The 13,276-nt window shown below is 44.1% G+C and overlaps 1 protein-coding gene across 2 annotated transcripts in view; it reads right to left on the bottom strand.

The window, feature by feature from the left end:
* NDST2 (N-deacetylase and N-sulfotransferase 2) overlaps nt 1–12,962 on the bottom strand; it is a 266,023-nt gene extending 253,061 nt beyond the window's left edge. Inside the window, exon 1 of one of the 2 annotated variants that reach the window (XM_032778287.2) lies at nt 12,690–12,962. The gene's annotated coding sequence lies outside the window, so the exon portion shown is untranslated. The remainder of the gene's footprint in view (nt 1–12,689) is intronic. The other variant, XM_075072989.1, reaches the window with a different exon arrangement.
* Between the last annotated feature and the right edge of the window lie 314 nt (nt 12,963–13,276).

The following is a 13,276-nucleotide window of genomic DNA, read 5'->3' as shown; positions in this document are numbered from 1 at the left end:
GGCGCCACTCCAGGGGGCGCCCAGCCGACCCGCCGAGTGTTGCTAGGGAAAAAGTTTCTCCGACGGCTGTGCACGCAGCGCGCACACACCTAAATGGAATGCATATGAGCAACCACTCGAAGAAGAACGTAGTTTCAGTAGAAAATGCAGTACCAGTTTCCCCACCGACAATGCAGCTGTGTAAGCACAAACACAGACATGACACAGTTCTTATACCACCTTGCCATGATCATCTGCTCACAGGACAGTGCTGAAAATGCCTGATCCCTGCCTACACTAGTGCTTGCACCCATTGTTGAAAGATCAGCACTAAGTTCTCCAGATAAGGCTGTTGTGTGCCAAATACCTTGAACAGGGGAAGTGGTATAATAAGCGCTTATCTTTCTTGTCCTTTTGAAAGGTTACATGATGCCAATGGGGAGGCCTTAGAACTAAGAAAATGGAACAGTTCCTCCTCAGATTCTTTTTTGGGGAGGGGAGTCAACTGATAAAACCAGGAGCCAGTCAGCACACGCTATTTCTGACTGTTGTGAGAGCAGCATGGCACGGCATTTATGGCAAGATAAGAACAGGCCAGAATGTTGGGAGACTAGAGCATGACGACTGGCTGCCAATCAACAGAATCTGTCAGAGATGGAAAGCGTCACAGAACCTCAGAAATATGGACACCATACAACTTTGTTCAATGAACGTTCCTGAGATAAAACCTCTTTTTAGAAAAAAAGCAAGTCCCACTGTGCACAACAAAGTCCACATGAAATGAGCTCTTCCTACCACAAATAAATTGCATTGCATTTGAAAATGTACATTTTTATTAGAAATGGCTTTTGGATTCCTATTGGCAGCTGACATCTTACTGTGAAGCATCATAGACAGCAGAATGGCTGATATTTGTAACCTGCTTTAGATCCCACAGCATCAGAAGGAAAACCTGACTGTTTGATATTTAAACAAAACACTCAAGAAGCGTTCTTATTCTGATTGTCATCCCAAACACCACAGCAAGATGGCAACTGGTTTGCACACAATCTCTGATATTGGACCCCCGCACTTATAAGGTCACTTTTCAGAAGATGGCATCTGCTAGCACAAAGCTCAGAAATGTCAATAGTCGTAAAAGTTACCCTGAAATTTAAACATGTTATAGCCATGGAAAATTTCAGACTGCTGTGCTGTAGAACATGGGCAAATCTCTCCATTAAGACAAGGTTTTGCAATAAATCAGCAACTAGATACCAATTATTAACTGTACTGTGGTGAGGTCCAAAGGCCCGGGTGAGGTTCTGGCACACATTGTGCTACGCACTCTCTAAGAGTCCCCACCTTAGCAGGAGCTAGAAGATTTCAGACACTGGTTGATTCTGCTCTATAGCAAAATTATTAACAACTTGTTGGGAACTCTCCCCCTAACGTCCATCCCACAAACCAACACACCTGTGAGGGGCCAGGAGGATCTGGCTTTTCCTTGAATTAGGCCTTGGCTACTCTGGCGCTTCACAGCGCTGCAACTGTCTCGCTCAGGGGTGTGGAAAAAAACACCCCCCTGACCGCAACAAGTTACAGTGCTGCAAAGTGCCAGTGTAAACAGTGCCCCCAGCGCTGGGAGCGTGGCTCCCAGCACTGCAAGTTAATCCCCATGGGGAGGTGGAGTACCTGCAGCTGCCGTGGCAGCGCTTTGGAGTTTTGAGTGTAGCCAAGCCCTCAGTAAAGGATGATGCACTTCCCTGGAGTTAGACGCTGCAGAGGTAACCTTATGACAGCCTGGTTTACAGAGGAGGTTGGAGCCTCTGATGATTGCACTTATTGCTGTAATCTTGAGCCAAATGCCTGAGGGTAATTGCTATTTCAAACCCTCCAAAGTCTGTGAAAACAGATAACCCATTGTTTAAAGATTTTAACTAAAAAAACAAAGCTTTGAAGCCTCAGGCAGAGAGAATAATGAAACACTGGCTAAGAGAGGAGAGTCCTTTGCATCACTTAGCTGCCTACAGATTGCTATGCTCTGCACACACTGCTTCTGTAGAAGGAGAAGCAGTAGGATTTCTGTGCCAGGAAGATGCATAGGCTAGCTCAGCGGACAAGAGAAAGGAGATTCCTTTGCTCCACCTCAAGGCAATCTGCTCCCAGATGTGCTACAAGCCAAGATTTTCAAAAGTGACTTAGGCCAGGGCTACACTAGTGGGGGGATTTGAACAAAGATATGCAACTTCTGAAGTCGAAGTATCTTAGTTCGACTTACCTGGCCGTCCTCATGGTGGTGAGTCGATTGCCCACGGCTCCTCTGTTGACTCCGCTTACTTCTCCTGCCAAGGTGGAGTATGGGCGTCGATTAGCGGATCGATTTAATGCGTCCAGACAAGGCGCGATAAATCGATCCTCGATACATTGAACACTACCCGTGCTGGGTTTACAATTGCACCAGTGGCGCCATGGAGCTGGGCCCATGCTCAGAAGGGGCCCCAGCCTGCTCCGCTTGGCTCCCCCCAGCCCACCACTTCCTCCTCTCGGCCTGCAGGGTTTTGCAAGGCACTCTGCAATTGTGTGTGGGGGGTGGGGGGGCTCTGGCCATAGGGAGTTGGGGGGATTGCAGAGGTGCTAAATTTCTGATTTCCCCATGGGTGCTTGACCCCAGCTCTGTCCCAAGCCCCACCCCCAGGCCACCCTTTCACCAAGGCCCTGCGCTCCCACCTCTTCCTGCCCCCACTCCACCCTGCCCTGCCTCTTCCTGCCCCATTCCGCACCCTCCCCAGAGTGCCCCTGCCTCTTCCTGCCCCTGCTCCTCCCCTTCCCAACAGCGCCTCCTTCCCGCTGCTGAACAACTGATCATCGGTGGACAGGAGGCACTGGGGACGAGGGGGAGGATCTGATCGGCAGGGCTGCCAGTGGGTGCTGAGCACACACGATTTTTTTTCCTATGGGTGCTCTAGAGCACCCACAGAGTTGGCACCTATGGGGTGTTGGGCAGGGGGGGCCGTGTGGCATCGCATGGGCCCAACCCGAGGGGAAGGGTCATGCTGGCAGCACAGGGCTAGGTGGACCACTGTGCATCTGGCAACTGCCAGTTTGTAAAAAGTGCCCTCGCACCAAGCTGGGTGGAGTGGGGCCACTCCTGCCATGCCATGCTCCATTGCCCCTTGCTGGCCCCTCACTCTGGGGACTGACCTCCCTGCACCATGCTCCACTGCCCCTATGGGGGCCCACAAATATGTTTGGCACCAGGCCCACAAAATATTAATCCAGCCCTGCCTAGCACATCTGAGTCCTGGCCCATGAGTGTGCTCTATGGTAACAGTCGTAATAATAAATATGTTCTTGCCCATCTTCTCCCTCTTACAAAATGAGCTGCAGTACAATAAAAATGTATACAAAAAGAGGCCTGAGCACTCTAAATAGCTTCAACCTTCCAGGTCTTTCATATAAGACTCCTTAGTCCCACTCCCAAACTTCCATCTAGTGTAACAAGAAGGACCAGGAAGTCAGCGATGGGATGGTATGATGATAAAAGAACATGTGCTAAGGAGAAAAAAAACTCCCAGGGTAGGCGGGGGAACAAATACTTGAGTGGAAAAACAAAAAGAAAGCTGTAGGTTTATAAACAGCTGTCTGAAAACATGGATCTGATACTCTGGAGTGAAGAGAGGGACGGGTGAAGGGCACAGGGATGTACCAAAACTTCTAGAACAGCTCATCAGACTGACTGAGAGCTACTGGAGAAAAAGGCTTCAAGGCAAATATGGTGGAGCCCATGACTATAGGCCGCACCCAGATCTTGACACCTTGACAAATCCAGGAAAGGTGGAAAGCTCTCTCCTTTCCTGGATCTTCTGTGATCAAGCGTGTCTTCTCCACTCAAAACCATTCCCACTAAGGTCCCTAGTGACCTGCTCCCTCACACTTGGGTGTGGGGGAGCGAAGAGTTGAAACAGAACGAGGAACAGAGAGAAGGCGGCAAAGGTGGTAGCATAACAGCTATTAGGAGCACCGCTCACAGCCTTGTTTCTTTTACCAATGTTTAGCCTGATAGGCCTTTATTTGTGGTTTCTAAGGGCAAGCTGAAGAACACGCCATAAAATGGGAACTGGTTTCTGGCCTTAACTTTGTACTGGTTGCTGCTTCTCCATTATTAATTAACAGGCTGAGCCTGTTGCAGAAAAATTTTGAGATGATAAAATTATTTACGTGAGTCAAGGCTAATAAAGTCTGTGAGAAACTTCAAAGGTATATAAGAAATGGGAAGCACAATGACAGATGAAATTCAGAGTTGAGAAACACAAAGTAATGCACTTTGAAAAGATATATTTGAAATATCCATAACCAATACTGGCTTCTAAATTAACTGTAACTACATGAGAGACCTGCATTAGTGTGGAGAGCGCCGTAGATACTTCTGCTCAGTGTGCAGCAGTGGTAAAAAGAAAAACCACCATACAAACCAACGTTGAAATGTATAAAGACAACGATTGACAATGTCACACCATCACATAACTCAACAGATTATACTGTGTACTACAACATACTACATTAGTGCAAATGAGGGACCTTCAAGTTCATGCCTGGAGCATCCACACAGAGCAGTTACACCACAACACTTCGGCACACACTGCTATTCATGCCCCCAAAGGCTGAACTGCAGGGCAGTGTAGACATGCCCTTTGTAATAGAAACAGTATGTTACCCATCAGCCAAAGGGGCCATTCACTCCATCTTCATTCAGCAATACAGAGATGTGATAAAGACATCTTGACAGAAGAAAAGGATAATTATACAACAGCTGTAATAGATGCAAGAGAATTAAAGTAACGAGCCCAAGAAAGGTCACACTTAATAGTAACTGTAATTAGAACAATACTTAAACAAAATCTTGGTTTAAAATCTTAAACCCAGCATACGGAAACCAATAAAACTGCTTCAAGAGATCAAATACGATTGTGAGAGGAGGGAATTTGCTTTTAAAAGTAATGGTTGGGGGTGGGAGAGGGGGAGGCAAAAATCAAAACTTGTCATGGTTCATGCAGAATATTACTGTGGGAAGCTCTGTGCTTATATGGCATGAGGCCACGGCTTCATCATTCCAAGTACTGTGGGATGATACCAAGAACAAACTACTTATACTAACGCATCCTAATGGCACATGTTTTCATCATCTCCTGGAGTCAGGGTGGTATTTATTCTGGAAATATTGGTTTAAGATGGGCTCTCTCATGAAGGTGGAGGGGGAAATTACACAGGAAGAAGAGGAGAAGGGCACAGGCTGAGAGAAACTGCAGACAGTTCTCCTGGGGGGAATTCCGGGCCACTGCACAGATGCAAAATTCATGTGTGTTCCCCACCACCACCCAGATTTTTTTTCTCCGCAGAAAATTCTGTCGGAGAGACACTGCAGTTACACATTTCGCCCACCATGCACTGTTGTGGCACCAATACAGAAGGCTTGCCAGCCATAGCAGCCAGCAGGGAGGAGGAGAGGCTGCATTCCTCACAGCACTCTGCCCACCGGGCCACGTAAGGAAGCACAGGACATGGGCGGGCAGACAGACAGAGCAGAGCACATGGAGCTGCTGGGAGGGTCACATAGATTGGAGTTCAGAAGGACTAGTGTGGGGAGAGAGAGGGGGCAGACTGAGCCAGGGGCTGAATGGAGTAGGGGTGCAGGGTCACATGGGGATGAGATGCAGGGGGTGGCTGAGTGGGTGTGCAGAGACATACGGGGACGGGGCAGATGTGCCTGACTGAATGGGAAAGGCTAGGAGTCAGCCAGCATCTGCATGAGGGAGGCGCCCCAGCTCCCTTACAATCCCTCACCTCCAGGGTGGATTTGATTTAAATCACTAGTCAGGAAGACTCGATTTAATCATGGATTTCTATATAAAAGTGCATTCTGGAACATGCTGCTCAAACAGTTTCACTTTTGTTTCTGCTGCCTCTTCCTCCCTTTCTCACATTTATCTCCAGACTTCTTCTCCTTGTCCAGATCTATTCCGCCCCCAACAATCTTCTATTCATTGAACTTTTTGAAACTTTGCACTTTTAGAGAGAGATAAGGGATTGACTCAGTGCACACAAATTTGCAAAGGGACAATAGTGTTGAAGTCTGTTATTTCTCATCTCTATTATTTATTTATTTAAAACATTTTTGCTGTTAACAAGCATGTTATCTCTGGAGATAACACAAATCCACATTTTGAGAACTGCAAAACTAAGCATCTCTGATGGTATCTTCTAGACTGAGCACTGAGTCCCATTGGATAGATAGAAAGATTAAGTTAAATGATCTATACAGAAGACCCTGGACCCCATAAGATTGGGTCCCTAATCCATGAACTATTGGAACTCATTTACAAAACTTTTTTTAAACACTACATGAATATATTGTCTCATACTATATAATTAGAATTTATAATCCCTATTCCATGATGAAATATTTTTGAGCTATAATGTATCTTAATTAAAACTATCTTTAGATGGATTTTTTTGATAAAATGCTTTTTGAGGAATAAAACCTAATTTAAATTAAAAAATCTAATTTTTTTTATTTTTTGAAAAATAATTTATTCTTACCCACCCTGCTCCCCTGCAAAACAAACTGTTCTATACTTCTCCCATTCACACCCAACAAACCTCCAGGTTCACTACCAACCTACTTCCCTCTCCCTCAGCTCCTCCATTACCCGACTCCCCCAAGCCTCTCCACTACTTCTGATGAGTGTTGGAAATACAGTTCTGTATTGTAGTTTAAATTAATTAGTACTGAAAGTTCTAATTAATAAGGAATCTATTTGTCAAAAATAATTTCTTGAATCATTTTTTGTTTTCAGTATTGTTACAGACATACTTGCTGAGAGCTATTTTGAAATAAATTACCAAAATAATTGAAACTGGTGTGATTACATTGTGTTATTTTGACAAATAAACTATTCAGAATTTCAAAACATGGTGCGTAGAATTTTAAATTTTTTTGGCGCAGAATTCCCCCAGGAGTAGGATGATAGGAGTCAGAAGACAGCAGCAGGATCTATGTTTTCGATGAAGGCAAGTATGGCTCAGCCTAAAGAAAAGGGCACACAGCTTGAGTTAAAAGTACCATTCACTGAATCCAAGAGATCCAGTTCAAAACTAAGAAAAATAAGATGAGAAAGACTCAAAGAACTGTGATGGCAGTTAATTTCTCATCTTCCTTTCATATGAGAGGTCTCTCTGCAAGGAGAAATGCTTTCTCTTCCCCTAGACGCCACCTGTCCTACTTTTTGAAGAAATTACAGGACACTATAGGTTCCATTGCTAACACCACATTGATGAAACTCACCTCTGAATATCTGCCATAGACTCAGACAATGCTACAACAAAGATGGCAAAATACCTGAAAGACATTAGCACCTAGATGAACACTAGGTGAACAGAAAATGAATGTTACCTTGACTAGGGCGATGATAGTGGGAAGAGGACAAAACTTTGAGGAGCTAGCCAAGACAATGAGCTCTCCTCCACTGAAGGCATCCACCCTCCATTAACATAGTAAGTAAGGAGTCTCAAGTCTTATTGGATCCAGCACTAATCCTGGAGAATCGGGTATCAAGAGCGGTGAAAAAGACCTTCTTGCATCTCCAATTCATCAGAAAACTATGCTTATCCCTCTCAAATGATGATCATCTATACAATGAGTCATAATATTCATCACCTCCAAGCTTGGACTATTGTAACTCACTGGGACTAAAAGCTGGAGGCAACACAAACTCCAGCTTGTGCAGAACAGAACAGCTCTAGACAGACTATTCATGACATACCCTGACAGCTGCATTCCTCTGGGACAATGTCAGAGTAGTGAGAGGGGAGTCTGAGCAGAAGGGTAGAAGGGGGAGGGCGGTTGGAGCAAAGAGGTGGAATGTGAGGGAAAGGCAGGAAGAGTGGAGTTGAAAAGGAGAGGGACGCCGGGGGCTTTAGCTCTGTCCTCATCCCTCCCATATCCATGTCCCTCCATGTCTGTCTCCCCCTTCAAAATTTTTCCCCACCAACTCCTTGCTAGTTACTGTGCTGTTCCTGCATCCTTTCCCCAACTCCCTCAACCTGCAAGCCCCATTCTGATACCCATCCCTCTGTGGAGAACTAGGCTATATTGGATAGGCAGAAAGAGAGGAGATGATGTTATGGAGGGGCAGCCAGCATATTCTGTGGCTAAGATGATCGCTGTCAAGGAGCCAGAGGCAGTGGAGGTGAACAGTTGGACTGTGATACATGGGGATGCTGAGAAATTATTTTTAAGAAACAAAGAAATTAAGTGCCCAAAAACTTTGCTGCAGGTGACTTGTACCTTACTCTACACTTCCAGGTTTTCAGAGGTTTGAGTGTTGCTGAACTCAGCTTCTATAAGTGCATGAGGCACCATCCGGCAACTCTGTATTAATGAGGGTTAGAGCATGTAATAATATACCGTAGGAAATAATCCTGCACTGGGCACCACCAGATGAACAAGTGATAGTCATCACTATCTTCTATGATTTTCCAGGGGAATATGAAAGTTTAAATATTTAGTTTAAATATTTAACTCCAGCATTTATATTTAATGAGAATTAAATTCATCACATGGAGAAGCAGTTTGCAAGCATTTAGGCTAAGTTAAGACAATTAACATTTCACCCTGAGAGCAACTAGAAACACTGTCAATACTAAGTTTCAGAGTAGCAGCCGTGTTAGTCTGTATCCGCAAAAAGAACAGGAGCACTAGTGGCACCTTAGAGACTAACAAATTTATTTGATCATAAGCTTTCATGGGCTACAGCTCATTTCATCGGATGCATGTAGTGGAAAATATACATATATACACAGAGAACATGAAACAAAGGGTGTTACTATCCACACTCTAACAAGAGTGATCAGTTAAGGTGAGCTATTACCAGCAGGAGAGAGAAAAAACTTTTTGTAGTGGTAATCAAAATGCTCCATTTGCAGCAGTTGACAGGAAGGTGTGAGGAACAGCATGTGTGGGGCAGGGGGGAATAAACATGGGAAAATAGTTTTACTTTGTGTAATGATCCATCCACTCCCAGTCTTTATTCAAGCCTAATTTAATGGTGTCCATCAAAAACAGACTCCAACATGAGACTGCTGAACTGGAATTAATTTGAAAAATGGACACCATACTCCTGTTCTTTTGGTCAATACTAAATGTGCTACAATCCCAGCAGGAGCAATATATTTAGTTATATACAGCTACACACTCTGCAGAGACAGATATTCCTAAGGATCTTCCCAAGGTCATTAGTAGGGTTGCAGGTTCTGAGTGAAGCTGGTCTGTCTTGTTTATTTTGGGCTATTCATTCCATTCAGCCTACACAAAAGCAGGTTGAGTCCATACAGAAATAGACTGCAACTGCTTCTTGTTTGGAGAGCTTTTGTGACAGCTTTAAAAAACAAACAAAAAAAGCAAGCCCTATTTCACCGAAAATAAATAAATAAAATACAGATCTTGTGGTGTTTATCCTGGGTAAACCACAAATATTTACAGCCAGGAACAAACCTTCCGGAAGGGTCCAGACTAGCCTTTACAAACATGTGGACTACCTCAAGTTAACTGGCAAACAATTAACTCAAGGTCAAAACTTTAGTGGAGACAAACCCTGAGTGGTGTGGGAGAGGCTTCCAGATGTAAGGGATCCACACACCTTTCACCTCTACAGATGTCAGCTGCATTCCTCAATAGCTTACACAGGGAATGAGCTTGGTCACCACCATTTCCTTTCTGGATATTGGTCCATACTGAAACTATGGCATGGTTCCCAGGCAGAAACTGCCCACAAGCCAAGATCTGCAAATACTGCTGTGAAGACAGGATAGCTAGAGGTCAGGAATGAAGTGCACTTGCAGACCTATGGGGGATGTTCTTACAGGTCAAGGCTGAAGTGGAGTGGTACAAATTTGGCAAAGCTTGCAACTGCATCCACCGGCATTATGATGTCTGACTCTAACCAAAGCAACTGCTTCCCCTATTTTCAGAAACAATAAAGTAACCTTAAGTTTTAAAAAGACTTCTGGGCTAGATGGGTTTTTAAAAAATATTCACTAACATTACGCATCTGATAGCTCTATGTTCTGTTCAGAGTCTAACTTCACACAAAAGAGCAACCTAGAGATATTTACATTCAAGCTCAGAGCTTAGAAAAACAGCTAAAAAGGGGGAAACGGAACTCAAATACCCTGGACTTCAACAAAGCCAACAGGCAAGCTGGGAGGAAAAGAGAATCAACAAGAGGACCATTAACCCAATCATCTCCAGATGCACAAGAATCCTGGAGAGAATAGATGCGTCAAGCCTGAGTAGCACCACAAATTGCTTGTGCTGCTGCAGTATCATTGCCTCACACACCCACAAACTCTGCTGCAGCTGCCTGTCAAGCTGGAAATCTGACATACCAGAAAGGTTGCTGACAGCCAGAGGCTGTTCTTCTATCTGTAACATACCCTGCAATAAATTATATACAACTTGGGGAGGGGGATTCATAGGAGAGCAAAATAAAGTACACCCTTATGGGTGTTAAATGAGGCCAATTAAAAGAGATTTGCTACAAGTGCTGAGTGATTATGACCTGTGCTATTATCATGGATGGAGATGCATTCTTTAAAAAAAGGAAAATGTGTGAGAGATCATGTGTAAACAACTCTGCCAATTACAATGAAATAGATTATCTTATCTATGCAGCTCTTCTGCACCTTCCAGCTATACCACAGGGAGATGGAGACAGGCATCAAAACCTGTCAAACACTGTTCTGGAGATCTGCACGGGTTCAGGATGCGCACACGCCTTGTTGACACTTGGATAGCTCTTTACCATTTTCAGCTAGTGCAGACGAGGTCCAGGCATCTTTACCACTGTGTCATCTAACTCAGAGGTGTAAACACTAATGCAGATAAGACACAGGGTCTGAAGGTTAGATGACATTGGTAAAATATGCCTTCAGAAGAGTTTATACTGTTGATAGCATCAATGCACCTGCTCGACATTACTGAAAAACATGCAAGTATTCTAGCACATATGTTCACACCTGCACTATCTACCCAGTCTTCTGTTCTATAGGCTTCTAAATACTATCAATACATTAAAGCAATGACTCTCAATCTTTTCTATACTGGAAACCCCTTTTTGCAACCAGAAATGCCACCGGACTCTTCCCCTCCCCCCAACCAGAGTTTTAGGACTTGTCTACACATGAAAATTAATCTAGAATAAGGTAGGCCATGAATTTAAAGCAGATTAGTTATTCATGATTAACTCCTTGTGTGGACACTCTTGTTCCAGAATAAGAGTTCCTTATCTGAATTAGTTTAAACCAAATGGATTACAAGTGCCTTATTCCAGAATAAAAGCATCCATAATGGAGTTAATCAGAACTAGTTATTCCGGAATAGTTCCCTTAGCAATATGGGAAGTGCCAAGTAGACATGACTCCAACACCTGCCTTGAAGCACATACATTTTCTTTTCCTGTCATGTAAGTGAAAGTTAAACACAACCTGCAGAGATTTGTTGTTTTCTACTTTTTGGCACTTACGCTGAAGTTTATATTCACTTCTCTTTCAAATTTCTAATACTGCTATTTTGAAATCCCACACACAGAAACAAAGCTGTTTTAAAAGCCTGCAAAAACAAAACAAACCATTGAAATGGAGATTTATCAGTAATGACTGATAGATGGAGGGCAGCCATGATTGGAAATTAAACAAGGAGAGAAGGAGCAGAGGAGTGAATGTGAAGGGCTATGTGAAAAGAAGAAAGTGAAGGGGGAGACCAAAGAGTGGCAAAAGAGTGGATTAAAAAGATTGGAGAATTTGTGAAGGGGTGAAAAGTGAAAAAAGGAAGGTAGCAAACGTACAAGAGAATCAGTGAGTAGATAATCTTGAATGTACATAGCACTTTTAGTCACAAAGGATCCCAAGGTGCTTTACCAACTCAACCAGACGTACGAATACTGGAATGCCTTCTCACACCAATGACCTTGTCTATGCTACTTCATTTTATTGTATTGCATCATGATCATGAAGCAACTGAGTTACATTACACAGCGCTGAACATGACTTAGGCTAACACAGACCAGACCAAAGTATGTTTGTTGCCATAACACGGGGTTTAATCACCATAGTTTGACATGATGCTGAACGTGACTTGTCCTAGTTTATGCTGACCGCTCCACTTATGGTCAGCATTATGCCATCTAACTCAATTATTCAGAATCACGTTCAAACACAATAAAAGTGTGTAATGTAGATAAGGCCATGGAGATGCAGCCACCTTTGGGGTGGAACATGATATAAGCAGCACTCAACAGCTTAGAGAAATAAGTGAATAAGAATCTGGTCTCCAAGTGAAACTCCAGTAAAAAACAGGGCTCTGATGGAGAATAGGATAGGACAGAAAGAGTTCAGAAGAAGTGGGTAGGACAGTATCAGAGGGGTAGCCGTGTTAGTCTGGATCTGTAAAAGCAGCAGAGAATTCTGTGGCACCTTATAGACTAAACGTCTGTTAGTCTATAAGGTGCCACAGGATTCTCTGCTGCTTTTTGGGGTAGGACAGATATTCTTGTGTTTAAAGCACTAGACTGGAAGTCAGATGTGCTGCTGCTCCAGACTGCCTGACCTTGGGGAAGTCACTTAACCCCTCTGTGCCTGAATCTTCCCATCAGTGGAATGAAAACAAAACAAACCTTAATCAAGGAAGGCACTGAAAGCTTTAAAATCCTCAGTTAGAGGGTACACGGGGTTATTCTTTTCGGGAGTCCAGGGGAAGGGAGTCCAGGGGAACTAACAGGCTCCAGAATGCTCCTTGCTTCTGGATTTCCTCTCCGTGGTCTGTTTCTCCAAAGCAGGTGCATCCTAATCTCTTCTGCTGCTTCATAAGAACCAAAGGAGGCACAGTACCTGCAAGCTGCCCCAGTTTCACCGGGGAAGGAAGCCACAACTCAATAACCAACCTGGAGAGGTAGATGGGGTTTGGGCACACAGGAATGCACTCTACTATATTCCCCCATTATCAGCTCCTTGGACAACCCTGTCACCCTGTACAGGTAGCTCAAAGTGTACAGATATACAGTGATAGGCATCTAGGGTGTGTCTATAGTACAGTCACTGCAGCTGTATCGCCATAGTTTAGCCGCATACTATGTCAATGGAAGGGCTGTTGATAGATAATCCTCCCATCTGAAAGCCCAGGTTGATGGAAGACCTAGCTGTATTATCCACAGCAGAGACTAGGGCTACATCTACACTGCCAGTGTCACTCAGGGGTGTGAAG

This window comes from Chelonoidis abingdonii, chromosome 16, assembly GCF_003597395.2.
Source record: "Chelonoidis abingdonii isolate Lonesome George chromosome 16, CheloAbing_2.0, whole genome shotgun sequence".
Taxonomy (NCBI): Eukaryota; Metazoa; Chordata; order Testudines; family Testudinidae; genus Chelonoidis; species Chelonoidis abingdonii.
The sequence above is the reverse complement of the archived record's forward strand: the minus strand, read 5'-3'. Positions and strand labels throughout refer to the sequence as shown.